This window comes from Sciurus vulgaris (assembly GCF_902686455.1).
Source record: "Sciurus vulgaris genome assembly, chromosome: 1".
NCBI lineage: Eukaryota > Metazoa > Chordata > Mammalia > Rodentia > Sciuridae > Sciurus > Sciurus vulgaris.
Window position 1 is genome coordinate 69,792,641 of NC_136461.1, and position 17,782 is coordinate 69,810,422.

The following is a 17,782-nucleotide window of genomic DNA, read 5'->3' on the forward strand; positions in this document are numbered from 1 at the left end:
CGTGTTGTACACATATGTTCATCTACAGGAAGCCCTGTCTCTGTGCACACATGTGCCTTTCTGTTCCCATTGAGTGATTTATCTCATTGATTGACATTTAAGTAATCTATGGTTCCTTTGCTTTCTTAATACTGATTAGTAGATTTCTCTTGAATCCTCAAAATCGAAGTGTTCAGGACTTCTCTCTGGTGAAGCATAGATGCAGAATAAAGTTTCCTCTTGATTTAAAACTTATAACTGCAGGATTTAAAAATCCTGAATTTTAAGAATAATTTGAAATCTGTCAGCCTTTTTAAAGGCTGTGTTTCCGTGTTGCATTTCTTTGTCCTTTCTACTATATCATGAAGATAAAATATGAAATTTAAATGACACAGAAAAAAATCTTTAGGAAACTAAAACTGTACTAATACACCAAAAAAGATGAAGAATTTAACTCTTGGGAAATGAATTCGTAAGAGATACATTGTACTGGAGGGTATGGAAGTTTGAAGGAAGAGATGCAGAATTAATATCATAGATTTTGGAATCATAAATATAGAGTTTGATATTTCTCTCTATCTCTTACCAACTATTTGACCATGGGCTTTTAAAGCGTTTAAGCCAAAATTCCCTGTTTTAGAAATACATTGTATTTTCTCTCTCCTGGTGTTATGAAAATTGAAAAAGGTGATGTACAGAATTTATTTACCATATTGTCTGGAACAAGGTGCCTAATAAACTATCTCAGAACAATCAACTTACTCTTGCACAGTAGGTGCGCAGAAAGCTTTTGTTTTATTAATATTTTCTGTGGTCACAGGTGCAGAAAACCGAAAGTGTCAGATTTGTTACTAGCATGATTAATCAACTTCATAAAAAGGATTTTTCTTAGGAGCCCACCAACGAGCACAGTGTACTACTTCTTCTGTTGTGTCATCTAGGAATAGACACGTTGACAGTAGAATGAATTGAACACAGCTTTCCTATGTTCATATACACGACCAGTGTAACTCTATATCAGGTACAACCACAAAAAATAGGAAATTATATTCCATGTATATATGATGTCAAAATACATTCTACTGTCATGTGTTACTAAAAAGAACAACAACAACAACAACCAAAAAAAAAAAAACCGTGGAATCTCATGAAGCTGCTAAGCATCGAGGAGGGGAATTGCAAGGAGAGGTCACCTCCTTTGACAAGGAGCAGGTCCAGATGGGAGGTAGACAACTTAAGAGCTGGTGGAAGTAGAGATTTAGGATTCTGTAAACAAGAAATCACACTGTAACAGCTAAGAACTCACTCTTTCCCTCTTTCACTTCCGTCCTTCCACCCTTTCTCCTTCCTTCTTCATCTCCTTTCTCTTTTATTTTTTTCCATTCTCACCTCCTTTGTACCCCTCTTTCCTTGCTCCTCTCCTTTAGACCTTTCCTCTTTCCCTCCTTCTCTCTTCTCCTGTCTTTCCTGCTTTCTTCCCTTCTCTTCCTCTTTCTTTTCCATTCTCATCCGTTCCTTCAGGAGGTGATTGCATTTGGGAGCCACAAGTCGAACAGATTGAAGGTGTGCTATACTGGAGTGGACTTTCTCACAATCTATGTGTACTTTCAAGTTGTTTTCTGGAAAACCTCAGGCCTCTGTGGGACTCTTCTAGAACTTCACATTTAATTCAATTTAAAAATAATATAGTTCATTTATTTCAATAGCCACTACCAAAATGAAACAAACACTCCAAAAACCTGTCTGAAACAAACATTATAATGCAGTATTTACCAATTTTTAGCACTTAGCGACTGTTGAGCACTGGATTTAACTTGCTTTCATGCAAATTTCAAGATGTGGCTCCTTTTCTTTATTTATGCACATATATGACCTTCCTTCAAATGTGCAATTGATTAGGAAAGAGGGGGTTTTTGCTCTGGTCTTTCTTTAAATTTAAGCCTGTGCATGTCTGTTCATGAAAATTATACAAGTGAGTTCACTAGTTCAGCACATGTGTACTATGCTTAATTCAATACTAGGCCTGACTCAGGCACATCTGCTCAGCTCATGGTCTTATCACGGCTTATTAGACAATTGTGCAACAACAAGTGAACTCTATGCCCTGTATCATGACATATTATATTAAAGATAGTGTCAGACATAACTGCCTAAAATAAGTATACACATAAGTGTAATTGCTAAAAATTGAGGTGAAATAATTGCTGTTTGAACTGCAAACTGAACATTAATTAAAAACAGGAAGTTTCAAAGAAAATAAAATGTCATGGTAGAAACGATAAGTATCATCAGGATCAAATGACACAAATTACACCAGTCCCAAATATAGTGCTCTACATACAAAGTCCTCATAGTGTCTTTGAAATTAAAATTTGTAAAGTTTATTTCTCTGTGAATTCTGACAAATTCTAAAATCCTGAAACAAAATCTCGACCATAGAAATAAGTCTCCCAGCGTCTGTTAGTGCAATTTGAACTACTTAATGTTCTTGAAAAAGTATTTTTAAAAATGTAAATTCCTTAATAAAAAAGCTTAGCACCACTTGAAGCAATCTTGTTTTAAGTAAGGGAAAACTCAAGATAGAAAAATACTCATTCAACCCTATGCTATTGATTTTGCAACAGTCTTGGTAGATGAGCAAGAAATGAACACAAACTTATTTCCATTGCTTGAAAATATTGTGTGAAAAGGACATTAAGAAGCTGCCCATGAAGAATTGCTTGTTTCAAAAAGTGAAATTATGTGAAACTATTGTAATTCAACTGTTCCCAGGTCTGAATACTTGCATTACATTTATTGGTTTTTGTTAAGATATAGCTAGACAACTAAATACCAAGTGTATATGCGTGTGTTATAATAATATATAATATAATAATATATGTGTATTTTAAGTGGTAAAAACCATTTAGGTACCTACATCAAGAAAATTGTCTAAGTCTTATGTTATTTCTAAAGTATGCCCTCAAGTAAGTTGTCAAAAGTATATGGAGTTGAAATTGGCATTGAGTATGCAATGACTGGAAAAACTATTGACATTTTGATTTAAGTAAGAGCAGTTGCCAAAATTAGTTTAAATGATTGTGGGATGTTATGCAGACAGCACTCACCATTAAGTAGATTAATGAACATTTTTCAAAACATGTTTGGTTTTGAGATAGATAGTGCCCAATTTTTAAGGTATATTCTTTATAATGCAGAATTTTTAGCATTATTTGTGGTTACATAGATGAGTTCCAAAATTCCCTTTTCTGTTGAGGTTAGTTGGTTCTGCCAAGGTCAAGTTCTGCTATGAATCTTTCAAATGAGAAAGGAATATTTTTTTCTTTTTGGTAATAGCACTATTTTAAAAAACCTCACTCAGAGCATGGTTTGTTTGCTTTTGTCTTTTGCTGATATTTTTTTAATAAGTCAAAGGATCTCAATATGGCAATGCTAGCCTGCCATGTTAATCTTATTTGCAACTGCATATGTGATGATAGCAATAAAATTGAAACTTAAAGTTTGGATTCAATATGTGAAATAAAGTAAATTTAATTCTTATGGAACTATGAATATGCGATAGAAACAGGTATTGAGATACATGAGATTCTTTAGCGATACCAGTGAAACCTTATAATATTTCAAGGTATGTGTGTCTTGTGTATGCAGATATATTTATTGATAAAACATATTTATTGGGAAAATTTCATCAAATGTAATCCTGAGATATCACTAGTTATTCAAATTGCAAACAAATTTTATACTTCTCTTTCAAGTTTCTGGAAATGTTTAATTGAAGACTTTTGGGATTGCAAAGTAACAAGTTAAAAATTTAATAGTCATTTGTGTAATTCAGGATTTTCTCTATTTCAAACAACGAAATGAACTCAGAAATAAATTGGATATTTACATTAAAATCTGATTACAACTATCAATCTTAGAACCTGATTTCAGAGTTTCATGTACAGTTTAATAATATTATTTTCATCTTGTTGATAATATTTACAGATTCAGACTTATAAAGTAAAATCACACTGATGCATACATTTGCATATTTTTTATATTGGTGTATCTGTCTATTTCATTTTGTTACATTTTTTCACTGCATTTCACCTTTTTATTTCTTTTCAATTTTATGGTTATGCTGTCTTGCATTTGATATTCCTTGAATGTCTATTATGTGCCACTAATGTTTTAGGTTCTGGGAGTTTAAGGGTGAACAAACTGGACATGTTTGCTGATTATATGAAGTCTACATTCTTTTAGGAAAAAAAATCAAACTGCAGTTCAAATTAAAAAAAATTATGACCCTGTAGTTTTATGCCTACAGCAAGGAGACCCCAACCTGAATCTGAAAATTCTCCTTTTCCTTGAAAAGCATGGCATTGGAGCAGACCTCCTGAAGAAATCTGAAATGATCAGTGAGCAAAATTTAGAATTAGGTGGAGGAAGGACTAGGTATATTTGGTCCACAGTGAGTTACCTAAAACCTAAGCTTCAAAGTGTGGAATTCTCTATGTGTTTTAGGTAGGTTGGTTGGTATGAGACAAAAAGAACCCTCCCCCAAAAAACAAAAACCAAAAACCAAAAAACAATAACACCTATAATATTTGCCAGCTTCCTATTGCCTGTAGAGTCCAAAACACAGAGTATCTGCATGTCATCATACCTTAAGAGTTCAAAACATGACCTCAAAGATCAATCAACACATATTTATTAATTACCAGCATGTTCCTAGGTACTCTATGAGAAATAAGTAAGAAATGTGTGGTATTTTCTTAATCTTTAAGGAGTTTGACAACTAACTCTAAAACTACCCATTCATCATACTGGATACAAACAGAGGCAGTGACACTTAGAATCTAAAATTGGATCACATGTTCCCTATCCTAACCATGGCTGTAGGGGGAGATAGATACAGTACAAACCAGAATATGATAGGACCACAAAATAGAGTAAGATTTTAAAGCAGTAGGCTGGCATTTAGAAAAAGAAAGAATCAATATGGGCTACAGTGATTGCAGGAAAATTCTGTGGAGGTGGAAGGGCATTGCTTGAGGCAGTGATCTGCTGAAGCTAGACCACACCATTCCCCAAGGGCCAGTCCTACACGGTTCTTTTCAATTCTACATCAAGTAACATTGAATTGATGGCTGGGTTTTGGTCATGATGGAAGTGCTCATAACATGGAAAATGGGAAACAAAGTAAGTCAGGGTGTTTGTTTCCCTTTTTTGGAGAGCTTGCTGATAAACATTTACCAGTGTACTAGTAATCTACTTGAATGCACAGTATGAGGACAGTTACTTTTAGGAACAGAGATTGCCATCTGTTGAATGTGACCATGAATCTGTGTTGGTCACTATTGCCTAATAAACTTAGCAATAGTTACACATGAAATAAATGTTAACTTGACAAAGTGGTAGGAAAATAAAATCAAGACCCACCAAGTCTGAGGCAAATTTATGAAGCAGGTGAAAATTTTCTTCCCTTTCCCATGGAAACATTCCCTTGTCCTTGGAAGTCTGGTGCCCTTTTATTTCCTTACAAATATCCAGAACCTTCTCCAATTCATACTCCACTCAATGGTATCCTCCTCCCCCCTCCCTTATCAGACTTCATGGATCCCTTTCCTTATAGCATAAAGATCATGGTATGTTATTACAGTGTCAGTTGGTTGTGAAGGTCAATGTGATAAACATTCCCTCAATTTACACTTTAGACCTTAGCTTAAGGAAGAAGTTTAGCAATTTCAGTGCATAATAAGTCTCTCTGGGTAAGACACTTTGGGGGCAGGGGCCAATTCTATCTCTGAAAATGCCACAAAGAGGCTACTAATTTGACTCAAATGGTTAAAATAGTTTTTAAAAAACAATCCAGAAAACTGAAGACAAATTAATGAAATATTTCTGTGGTACCAGATTTCCTGATATAAGCTGGGAAATGAAATAAAATTCTACTGGTGGATTCTAACTTTGCTCTTTGCCAAACCAAGGCAGATATTAGTGCAACCAGTCAAAAGAGGTATCTACTTGCATTTGCCTGTCCCCATCCCTGCTTCTTCATCATAATATCTTTGAACTCTTCTAAATAACAGAGTTCAATTTTAACTAATGAAGATTAAGGTTAATAATTTTGGAAGTAGGATTTTGGGTTAGTTCTTACTAGTAGTCATTAACAAAAACACTATTCATGATTGTAGTTTGTTCCCACAAAGATTGATCAGGAGACAAGCAGTATAAAATAGAAGGGAAAGCATAAATTAGGGTCAAATGGATTTGGGCTCAAATCTTGACTCTGTTTTCTTATTTGCAATATGACTGTCAACTTATTAAGGTGACTGGGTCTCGTTTCCTTATTTATGAAGCAGAATTAATGATATCTGCTTTACTAGATAATGAGGCATAAATAAAATAATATAGGGATGAAGGGTATCTCATGACAGTCTTGCAGATAATAGGTAGGTGCCATCAATATTTATTATTATTATATGTAAATATACACACATAAATAATTCTAACTATTCTTGTTGCCCAACATTTAAGGAAGAGTTTATTGTTCTTTATAGCTTAAAATTTCTTTTATGTCAAAAATACAAGATGATACTCTAATTTTCTCTGTAGAGATTTAGAGCAGTGAAATCTTTTCCCACCAGTGTTGAGATGCACACAGAAGGAGGCTACTATATTTGTTGACAAAAAATGTAAAGGAGTTTATAGGATAATTTTTGAGAGTTTCTCCAAGGGACCTGAAGTTGGCTGAACTGAGATAATACCCAGAATAAAGTCTGTGCTGGTAAGGACAGTGCTATAGCTTCTATTTTCCTATCTAGTCAGATTTATGTGCTTGCTTCTATTTTGATGCCAGAATTTAAAAGTGGTATGCACACTGCAATCTGGGTTCACACTTAAAGGATCAATGAAGCAGGAAAGCATCATCATGCACATCAGTGTAATAGTGATACTGCTTTTGTGATATTAAACCAATGTATTTGTCAGTCTCAAATCATGTTTCCTTTTAGCATTCCATTTACAAGGCTGAGAAGCTTATTGCTGTAGGGAAAGGGAGAGCGGTTCCTTCCTGGAACCCAGAGGTCATCGATGTGCTTTGAATCTCAAAGCGGGCTGTTTTTTAACACGAGGTAATAATAGCGAAACCCAGACAATTTCAAAAGAGAAAATGCTGTTCCAAATTTCTCTGATCCTTACTTACAAGATCCAGACCTGGATTTCTAGAGAGTAGAATTATTATTTTTAAATTGTGTTGGGGTAGATAAGATTTATACTGTAGGTTCTTGTTCTTCATTTTTTTTTTTTTTTTTTATTAAATAGAAATTCAAGGAACAAGTGTCAAAACCTGCAAATGTTGAAGTTTAGGAACATGAGTGTGCATGTATGTGTGCAAGTGTGTGTGTGTGTGCATGTGCATGTGAGTACTAGCATAACTTTCCAAGGAAAGATTGCAAATCTCTAGGACAAAGATTAGCAAACTTTTCTTGATAAGAGTCTGATAGTTAATATTTTAGCCATGGTGGAACATGTGGTTTTTGTCACCTCTGCCCGTGTAGGGCAAAAGCAGTCATAGATAATACGTATGGGTATGCTGTATTTCAATAAAACTTTATTTATAAAATCAAGTAGCAGACTGGATTTGGCTCAGTGGCCATAGGTTGCCAAACCCTATTGTAGGAGATAGTTCAGATATGGATATTTCCAACATGATGCAAGACATCTGTTTATGGTGTGCAGGGGTGCCGTGAAAGCTGGTAGATATGTTTTTTAGGGAATGGTGACTGAAAATCATCGGCTGAGTCTAGCACAGAATATCAGAATGCTGGAGTATGTCTCAGTCATTGGTAGCTAAAAGTACAGAGCTTTCAGCAAATCATAGCAACATGATCGGGAGAATGCTAGGTGTCTGAGGTCTCCTCTATCTGTAGGTAAACTTGGGAGCCTCTGTCTTAGTCTATTCTTGCTGCTTTAACAAAATGCCAGAACCTGAATAATTAATAAAGAATATATTTATTGCTCACAATTATGAAGTCTGGGAAGTCCAAGATCAAGGAACCAGCAAGTTCGATGTCTACTGAGGGTCCAGTTTCTGCTCAAGATGACATCTTGCACACTGTGTCCTCATATGGCAGAAGGTAGAAGGGCAAAAGGGATGAATGCTGTGTGAAGACTGTTCTAGAAGGCAATAATCCCATGCATGAGAGCAGAGCCTAAAGGTGTCGACAATTAATACTATTACATTGACAATTAAGTTTCAATGTATAAATTTCTATATGGTCATAGGAACATCCATAGTTGCTATAAACTCAGATATCATTCCATACAGAAATGGAGACAGAAGGCAATCTGAAAATCTCAGCATTTACTCAACAGACTAAGCCCAAATGGGATCGGGCTGAGTTTATTGGATTGCATCATATTTCATTCCCGAACCCTCATGCTACCCATCATGGAGGGGGTAATGATGCATGTGTACGTCTAGTAAATTGTTATCATATTGCTAGTGTTTCAGTGTTGAAAATTCCCTTCCCTTTCATGGACATGGCTGTGTGGATTCTAGCCTCACTTTCTCCCGCCAACCCATATTGCAGATGTGTTTTCCATGTCTTTGCAATGTCTTCCCTCGACCTGTGTGTCCAAATTTCCCTTTTTTATGAGTATCTTATTCCTAACAGATAACAATACTTTAATGAGCATTTACTTTTTGTCTTTAATATTATGGGTAGTTTCTTTGCTTTCAACTACAAAATTCAAATGCTTAACATGATTTTCAAAAACACTCATGCCTCCCTTGATTGAGATTTTATACTCACCTTTAGGAGATATTTAACGCTTTCTTTACTGACAACTCTCCTAAACATGTTTACCCTCTGTCCCAACTGTCAGCTAATTAAAGACACCCATCTAACCACATATGACTCGATCAAGGACTGATGATGTTGCATAGTACTATGTGAATAAATCATTGATGTTTCTGAAACATTTAATTCCTGTTTTAGGTGAAATCATGCCCTCACTCCACCCCTGGCACAGATGTTAAAGCCCTAAACTAAAATCTCTAAGTGACCTTGTTTGGAAATAGTATTTGTAAATGATCAACTTAAGATGAGATTATTAGATTGAGTCTGAATTCAGTAAGACGGGTATTCATAGAAAAAGGAGAAACAGTTTGAGAGCACAGAGAACGTAAAAAAATGGGAGACACCCTTGACAAGTCAGGGAATGCCTGAGGTCGTCAGAAGCTATGAAAGTGGCATGGAGCAGAATCAGCCCTTTCACACCTGTCAAACGGAACCAGTTCTGCTGACGACTAGATTTTGAAATTCTAGACTCCACAACTGTGAGACAATACATTTCGTTTCTTAAGGATCCAGTTTGTGGTACATTGTTATGGCAGTACCAGATTGTTGTCAATGATTTTTTGTTGAAGAATATTCAAAAGTTTAAGAACCAAGACTTTCATGTGTGACTAAGTTTTCACCCCAACACACCCCTGTAATTCCTAGATAACACTTGCCAAACACCTTATTGAACACACTGAACACTACATATTCCCACATACTTGAAACTTCATTCCTAATGACACTTACACACAAGTGTATATAGATCACAATGAAAAAGTGGTATTAAATGGTTTCTATCTTTTTTTTGGTGGGGGGGAGTGGTGAAGATTCCAGGTCACATATCTGACTTCTCAATTCTGGGGCCCAGATTCTTGGAAACATGCCTCAAGGTGATGAAGGGAGATCCCAACCCTGATAAATGCTTTCTTTTTCCTATTAAATTCTTAGTAATTTTTTCCTGAAGCCGTAAGACAATAGTTGTATCTTTGGAGCAAAAGAGGAATACAGAGTGGGTAATTATCCTGTTAATTTTAAGGGTATAATTTTAGGCCCTGAGGTGGATACTTTTTATTGGAATTATCCAGTTTGGCTGGGTAGAGAAAGCCAAAGAAAACATGAGTGAAACAGACTTTTGTTTGGTTCCAAATCTGTGGCTTCTGCCCTTTCAGAAAGTGGTTTGATCTTTGAGGATGAATTCCTCACGTTGCCAGGTATTCCATTAGTGTACAAGAGTATTTTTATGCTATTCTTTAACATGCAGGCAATGGTATTGTGTAAGCTGTACCACAGGGAACAAGGCGTGATTAAAAACATTTGTGGCTCATCGTTAAATATAGAAATCATTATAATTGGATTAATTTAGGAAATACACTGTGATGCCTGAGTTTCCCCTTGAGAGCCAAATGTACATTAAGAGCTAAATCTTCAAAAAGTACAGAGTTGACTTTCTCTCATAAAAAACATGTAGATTTAATTCAGACTCCCTTAATCCCAGGCTACACTAAAGAAAGTCTAACATCCACATGCCACGCTGGTGATAATTTTACTGTAGTCAAATCCATCTTCTTGAGAAAATATGAATGTGGATTTCTGCAGGCAAGCTTAGCACTGCTCCACGAAAATTTGGTCCTAAAGGTACAACTGGACCTTTGAAAATACCACTGGAAGCAGTTACATCAATCCTGGTAGGAGAAAGGAGAGTGACTGAGGCAGGAAATATAAATGATGGAATAGTCATATAACAAAATACTTTCAACATGTCTTTTGTTATGTAATGTTACTCACGGCATGTCTATCAGTAATATTGTCAGAGGCTGTAATTGAAAAGATACATTAATTATTATCAGTCACCTCCAGCACTCTTACAGCTGATAGAGTGATGCCTTCATAACATGATGACAGAGATGTTGTCTAGTGTGCAGGAAGCTGCAGAGATGATTTTTTTTTTTTTTTTTTTTTTTTTTGCAGCCAGTTAAGATACATGGAATCAGATTTCCTTTTAACACCATTCTTAAATTTCTGGACAGAAAAACTCCCAGAGATAAAATGTCCAGGTTTCCTCACTCTTTCTCCCTCCTTCAGTTCAGTTGTGCTCTGGGAAAAGAAAAATGAAGAACACATGGTGGTTATCCAGGCCAGTGGCACGGGCGGGAAGACTGCGGGTAGTTTGGGCTCTTCAGGGTGTCAGAGGCACTTGGCTGCCTCCTGCTTGGCCTCCTGCCCATGCTCCCATTCTGCATGTCTGTACAAAACAAGTTGTGATAAATTAAGGCAGCTCTGAGCCTGCCCTCGTTTTCACCATCTCCTCCCTTACAAGTGCAATTTTGTAGAGACAGGTAGTGGGTTGTTAAAGGAAAGTAATAGATTTGCCACACGTTGGGAAAGGGTTTTTACTATTCAGCTGTTGTTTTTAATTGAAATTGGGAAAATATATGCAGAATAAAAACTGGTTATTTTCAACTTTATTTTTTTTTTACAGTGATTTTAGATGGCACCTGGAATTATAATACACTCTCTTGGGTCCTCTTTGGTCAGTCTGTTGGCAAAAGTGGGAGTCAAAATAATTCTGTCAAAATGGAAGCAACACGGTGGCATCATTGATGTTGGTAATGACACCTCAGCTTACCAGAAATGGTTTCAGCAAGATGCTGTGGTTAGTGGAGAAGGGCTGCTGGCAGGAGTGATCGCTGTAGCAAGGATCACGGGGCAAAATGATGGGAAAAGTCTGCAGATCCTTTCTCTCTCTCTCTCTCTCTCTCTCTCTCTCTCTCTGTGTGTGTGTGTGTGTGTGTGTGTGTGTGTGTGTGTGTGTGTGTGTCTGTTTTCTGGAACACATTTGTGTCATTATCTTTTGATTACTCCTGACAATTTGCAATTATTGAAAATGCAGATAAATAGATTGGGAGATAAGTGTTCACTTTAATCGTATGAAATATGACTAGAGGGGAAAAATAAAACAACAACAACAACAATGAAGAGGCTCCTAACAGTTGGCTCTTGACTAGCTCCTGCTGATGAGGACCTGATCTTGGCCAGATATTATCTGATTTCCTACTACTGGTATTTTTTTTATTTGATTGTCAAAATTACTAGTTTAAGTTGTTAATCTAATTTGATCTTTGGTATTTCTGGTACTTTTGAGTGAGTTATCAAAATTAGGCTTAATAATCATATTTATTTTGAAGAGGTTATTTTAATTTTAATATTGAATTCTATGTGCAAATGTTACAAGTTCACAAACATATCAGAAAACGTGTGTGTCCCCAGGTGACTTGCGTGGAGAGGTACCATTCTTGTCACCCATCTTTCCCTTTTGTTTTTGCCCCTACACAAGTACGTACTGCCCACTTAGGATCTAATTTCTAATTTTGGCCAATAGGTTTAAAAATATTTTTTCTCTCTGCTTACCTAGAAACAAAATATTTTGGTGCTAAAAGTCATAACTGCCATCAAAGAAAGGAGAGTTTGAAATTTGCCCAAGTATTTGGTACTGGAAAATTTCTTTTTTAGAGTTGTTAAATTCCTAGTGAGATCTGTTCAGTATCATTAAAAGTATTAATCCACTACAATCTTTCATGTCTTCCAAAGGAATTTAAAAAGTAATTTTGTTCTTCAAAACCTCACAATGTTGAATGTTGTAACTCTTATTTAAATCTTCACTATAAAACTCAAGGAATTGAAAAATTAAGTTGCTTAAGCTATTTTTTTAAAACTCATTTCCCCAGATAAATACCTCTTCTTTTCCATAATACCCTTACCTTTTAGGGACTCGTTTCTGCCAACACACAATTTGCCATTAGTTGTATGAAACATGCTATTTGAAAAGTTTGGTCCAGGAAGAAATAGTTGATGATAGTTATTGCTACACCCTTCGCCTCGGTTTATGGTTTTACAATATCACTGCCTTTTCGTCCTTCCCACCGCCACTCCAGTCCTGGAAATTGAACGCAGGGCACTCTACCACAGAGGTACATCCCCAATCTTTTTTATTTTTTTATTTTTGAAACAAGATCTTACTGAATTGCCCAGGCTCGTCACTGACCCAGGTTACTGCTTATCTGTCTTGAAATTACATTGTAATCATTCAGAGGGCCCAGAAAGGAATACAATGTGTGATGGTTAAGGAAACAGATTTTAAGGTTTGAAAGACCAATTTAGAAATGCTGGTCAGTTCATTTTTGACAAATTACTTAATGTCTCTCTCCTTCATTTTGTCACCTGTAAAAATGAAGATAATGATAAGCTCAATCCCATTGCCATGAGGATTAAGCAAGAGAAGTATTAAAAGGAAAGTGTGTCACATATAATGGGCACAATGGAAGATATTATTAGGATGCTGGTTGATCACCAAAACGATGCCAGAGAGTCTGTCCCACAACAGAAATTTCTTTGTGGGACACATTATTTTGCTTTCTCAGTATAATTTAGTATTTTAGAACACTAAATTTATTTCATAAACGAGTTATTCTTCATTTCTGGTACTGGTGTTCTCCACTCCCACCACAGCCTCTGCACAGAGGGAGTTGTATTAAAAGAGGCGTGAGAACTCTCTGAGGGAATACACAAGGTATGCTGTATGTGTGCGTGTTTTCATTTTTTATTTTCAGATTCTAATTTCAAATTCTGCAATTGGTACTTCATGACCTGAAAAGAGTGAACAAGGACTTATGAGATTTTTGGTTTATGGGAGTGTAATAAGCCATCTTAATGGTAATGGGGAGGAGTACTGGGGATAGATTCAAATTCTGACTAGTTACTTTCTATGAGGGGTTTAGGGACAAGTAATTGAACCTCTTGAAGCTTCTGTTTCTACATATGTAGATTGATTAATAATATTTCACAGTGTAGCTAGAATTAAATGAGATACTACAGGCAAAATTGCTCAGAACCACATTTGTCAACAATAAGTCCTTAAATAGTTAGATCTTCAATAAAAATAAGATTCCACTGGGTCTGCTGGTGAATTGCCTTTCTAGGATTTCACAGAGAGAAGTGAACCTTTTGGTGCTTACTGGTTTGTAAATGCTTTATTTGGTGCTCACTCAGAATTGATGTGTGTCATTTCTTTACATGTGGACTTGCTTTGCATAAAGAATATTCCTATGTGGACCATCTACTCAGAGACTTTTGTGTTAGAATTCTCTGCCGCTTTCTCTTCCATTGTTAGTCTACAGATCCATCTGGAAGAGGTGAAGGAGGCATTTTACCCAGTATTAATTCCTTTGCAGTGCCAGATAGATTAAAATATGTTTAATGTAATTTAGCAAATGGTATCAAATCTCTGGATTCCTTTGATTATAAAAAGACATTCAGATTTTAGAAAATGTGCATTGTGGGGGTTCATGAAATATGGCAAATATCAATCTTCAATTGCTCATTCTCTTTGGGGACTGAATATGCTTTGTGATTCAAGTTGCCTCTTTCCTCCTCATCGCCAGCCTAATGGGCTGATTGGCATTTACAAGGATGAGAAGGCTTAGGAAACAAGCTTTGACAAATATTTTTGGATGTTTTTGTCGGCCAAGCCAAAAAACTCATATCATTTCTAAGGCAGCTATTTTAATGCTACATTAAAATAATTTTATTTTTTAAAAGGGATGTAGTGAAATGATCTCATTAGATGTAACTGAATGTAATCTTCTTAATGTGTTGGCTATGATAATTCATAAGTTATACATTAGATAAAATAGGTATATGGTTTATATCTGAAATCTTTATGATTATAATGAACTATTTGGCTTACAGTTTCTTGGACTATGAACTGGTATATTACTATTAAAATCCATTGTTTATTATAATTTTAATAAAATATCTAATGAATTTAACATAAATGTTATCTCTTAGCCAACCCCAAAATTCATGGGAGTACATGTATTTTTAACAGAAAGTTGAACATGGATAAGAAATGCATAGCTTATATGAATCTGGGCCTTTGGATAAACCATTGTTTATCAGTTCCAGGTCTGCTGCTTTTATTATGTGGAGTTCCTTTTTAATTCATGATGGGAATCTCGGCTGTGATTTGGCTCTCACATTCCCTATTCAATCCTATCAAATCTGCTGCTTTAGTCTATAAATTTAAAGTGTCCAATGAGTCTGACATATTGGCTTCTGTCTGGAAAAAAAAAAAAGTACATAGGAAATTAGGAAAAAAAAATCTTTGTAGTCTCAAATTAGGTGATCAAAATGATTATATGGGATAATATGTAATTATACGTAACATGTGTACATGCATGTGACAACGACAACGTGATATCATACCTGAAAAGTTGATAATTATTTCAGAAGAGTCAAATATTGAAAGCAACCTGGTGTGGATGCATTCTGTAAGATGGGTGTTAAAGGTGTCATTGTGGGCCTAGTCCAGGCTTCAAGTCAGAGCAGCCTGACAGAAAATTCTCGTTTTTCTATGAGTTAGCTAAGATTTTAGACAAGTCACTTGACCTTTCTGGGTTTCAGTTTTATCATGCAAGTAAAATATCCTCTCTACAGATCTTTTGAGCAGTTGTTTGAGGTAAATTGTATGAAAAAAGTATCTATGTCATATAGAATAAGTACTCAAAAACATTTTTTGCTTGTTCTTTGAAAATTAGTATTGTGCATGATCACTGTGTAAAAACCATAAGCCAGCAAACAAAAACACAGATGCACATAGTATGGCTCTCCAGTCCAACACCAAGTATGTCCATAATGTGGGCTTCAGTGCCCCAGATACATGCTCATTCCCTGGCTCTTCCTCATTTTGGCCTCATCGCTGTCATTTGCTGAGACTCACAGATCATACCATGCTTTTTGTTTCTCGTTCTGTTTGTCCTCATAAAGAACCTTAGAATCCCAGGTCACTCCTCATGTTCTGCTCTCTCCTACCCTTATACCATTTCAGGAAATCATGATAAAGAAGTTTCTAGAAACTACAAGGAATTGACCATGATATCCACTGGATATTCAGCAGACAAAAATGCAAGTGCACATGAAAGGGTTCTTCAGTCAAGAACACCAGATCTTTCTTTGAACCCAACCTCACCTTCTTGCTCCAAATGGAGCAGGTCCAATGCACATCACCCCAGTGGGTGTTAATTTCTTCCCATTCATGCTGTGCTAGAGCTGTGTTTAACTTCTCCCATATTTCTGTCTCTACTCCATTTTCTCACCTCTCCAAATCCTCCCAGCTCTGAATTTCATGTCATCTATTTTTCTACCACCACTTTCCTTGTTGCAATAACCTGCCAATCCCTAGGTCACTCCCTTTTATTACTTGAAGATTTTGCTCCCAGCACATAGCTTCTAATCGAGCTCTGTCATAACTCCTGGAGGTTTTTAATATTTTCAGAGGTGATCCTTCTACACAGTGAAGGATCATTTCACCATTTCACTCCTCCTGCAGTGAAATGGCTCCCCTCGACCATAACCAGTCATCCACTCCAGGGTCACATCTTCGACCTTCTCATTACCAAAAGCCTTTCCATAATCCTAGTTTCATGCTTCCCCCTTGATGACCTCCACCTCTTGTTTTTTTTTAAGCTCAATCTGTCTAGTATCTTGACTCCAACAATCTTTTAAGTCCTGTAGGAATCTATATCCTGTCCTTTACATATCTTATATTTTTTCTTCTCTCCTTAGGCAGGTTAAATTTGCTGTTTAATTAATAAAATCATCATCTCCTAAATTCATTCTCAACATTCTCAGTTGTGGAAGGGCTGATATGATAGACTTGGAGATGTATTGCTCAGATACTCCTTTGATGGAGTGTTAGGCAAGGGTTAGCTGATAAGCTGACAAGCCTCCAGTTTTCAACCCCTTTGGGTCTGCTGATAACTTGTTGGAAGAGTCACAGTCAATGACTGAGCAAAATGCTGGTACCACGGTATAGCCATGTCCATCCAATGCAGGATTTGTCTAGTGAGCTTCTCATTCCACTGAAGCATTTGTCACTTTGGCATCATGTCTGCTGGGTCTTCCTTCATTTCAGAAAAATTACAGCCCAATAAATCTTTCATTTTCCAAATTGCATCTCAATAAGTAGCACAACTGTCAAAGTACAACCCTGGTTAAATCTCTCCCTCTGCCATATTTGGGCATTGCTTTCTGGTTTCACTTTAAATGTATAATCAAATAGATGAAGTGTGTCCTTTTTTGCTATCAAACAATAATGCTAAGTTTTCAGAGTTCATTTACTATTTGACTTTCCTAGACAATTATTCACATCTTCTGTTTACTTTTGCCATCTATAGATTGATAACTGTCAAATTTATATCTCTAGGCCAGACCTTATTCCTGAACTTCAGTCTGTATTATCTAAAGGTTCACCTATCACCCCTATTGGAAGTTTAACAGGCATCTCAAGTAGACCCAAAATAGAACTGATTTCCACCACCTTAGTGGTTCAAACCTGCTGCTCATTTTGTCTTGTCCAATTTAGTGACTTTATTATTCCAATTTATTATGCCAAAAACATTGTCATCCTTATCAAAGCTTTACTTTTGCCTATAATTCACATTTGAGCTATTAGAACATGCTGTGGCTTTAACTTTAAAATATATCCTGAATCTGACCATGTCCCACCATGTCTTCTGGTGTGACCCTGCTGTACGCCATCACGTTCTCTTGTCGGGATTGTTAAAGGCGTCCCCGCTTTAGTCCTTGTACTCCAGTGGTTACCTCTAGTACAGAAGCTATTGTGCCACTCTAAGCTCAAAAACAAGTTCAATCATGACATTCTTCTGCTCAAATCCTTCCAATGGCTTCCACTTAGAATAAAATCTCACAGAAGCCAAGGTCCTTGGAAAGGTCTGAGTTTGCCATGATAGGAGCCCTTGTCACCTTCTCTTTGCTTTCTTTACTCTGACACAAAATCTTTCCGCTGTTCCTTGCACACCCTAGGAATTTTTCCACTTCACAGTCTTTACCTTTGCTGGGATTTTCTTTCTCAGGTATTCACAGCACTTACTCTTGAACTTCATTCAAATTGTTGT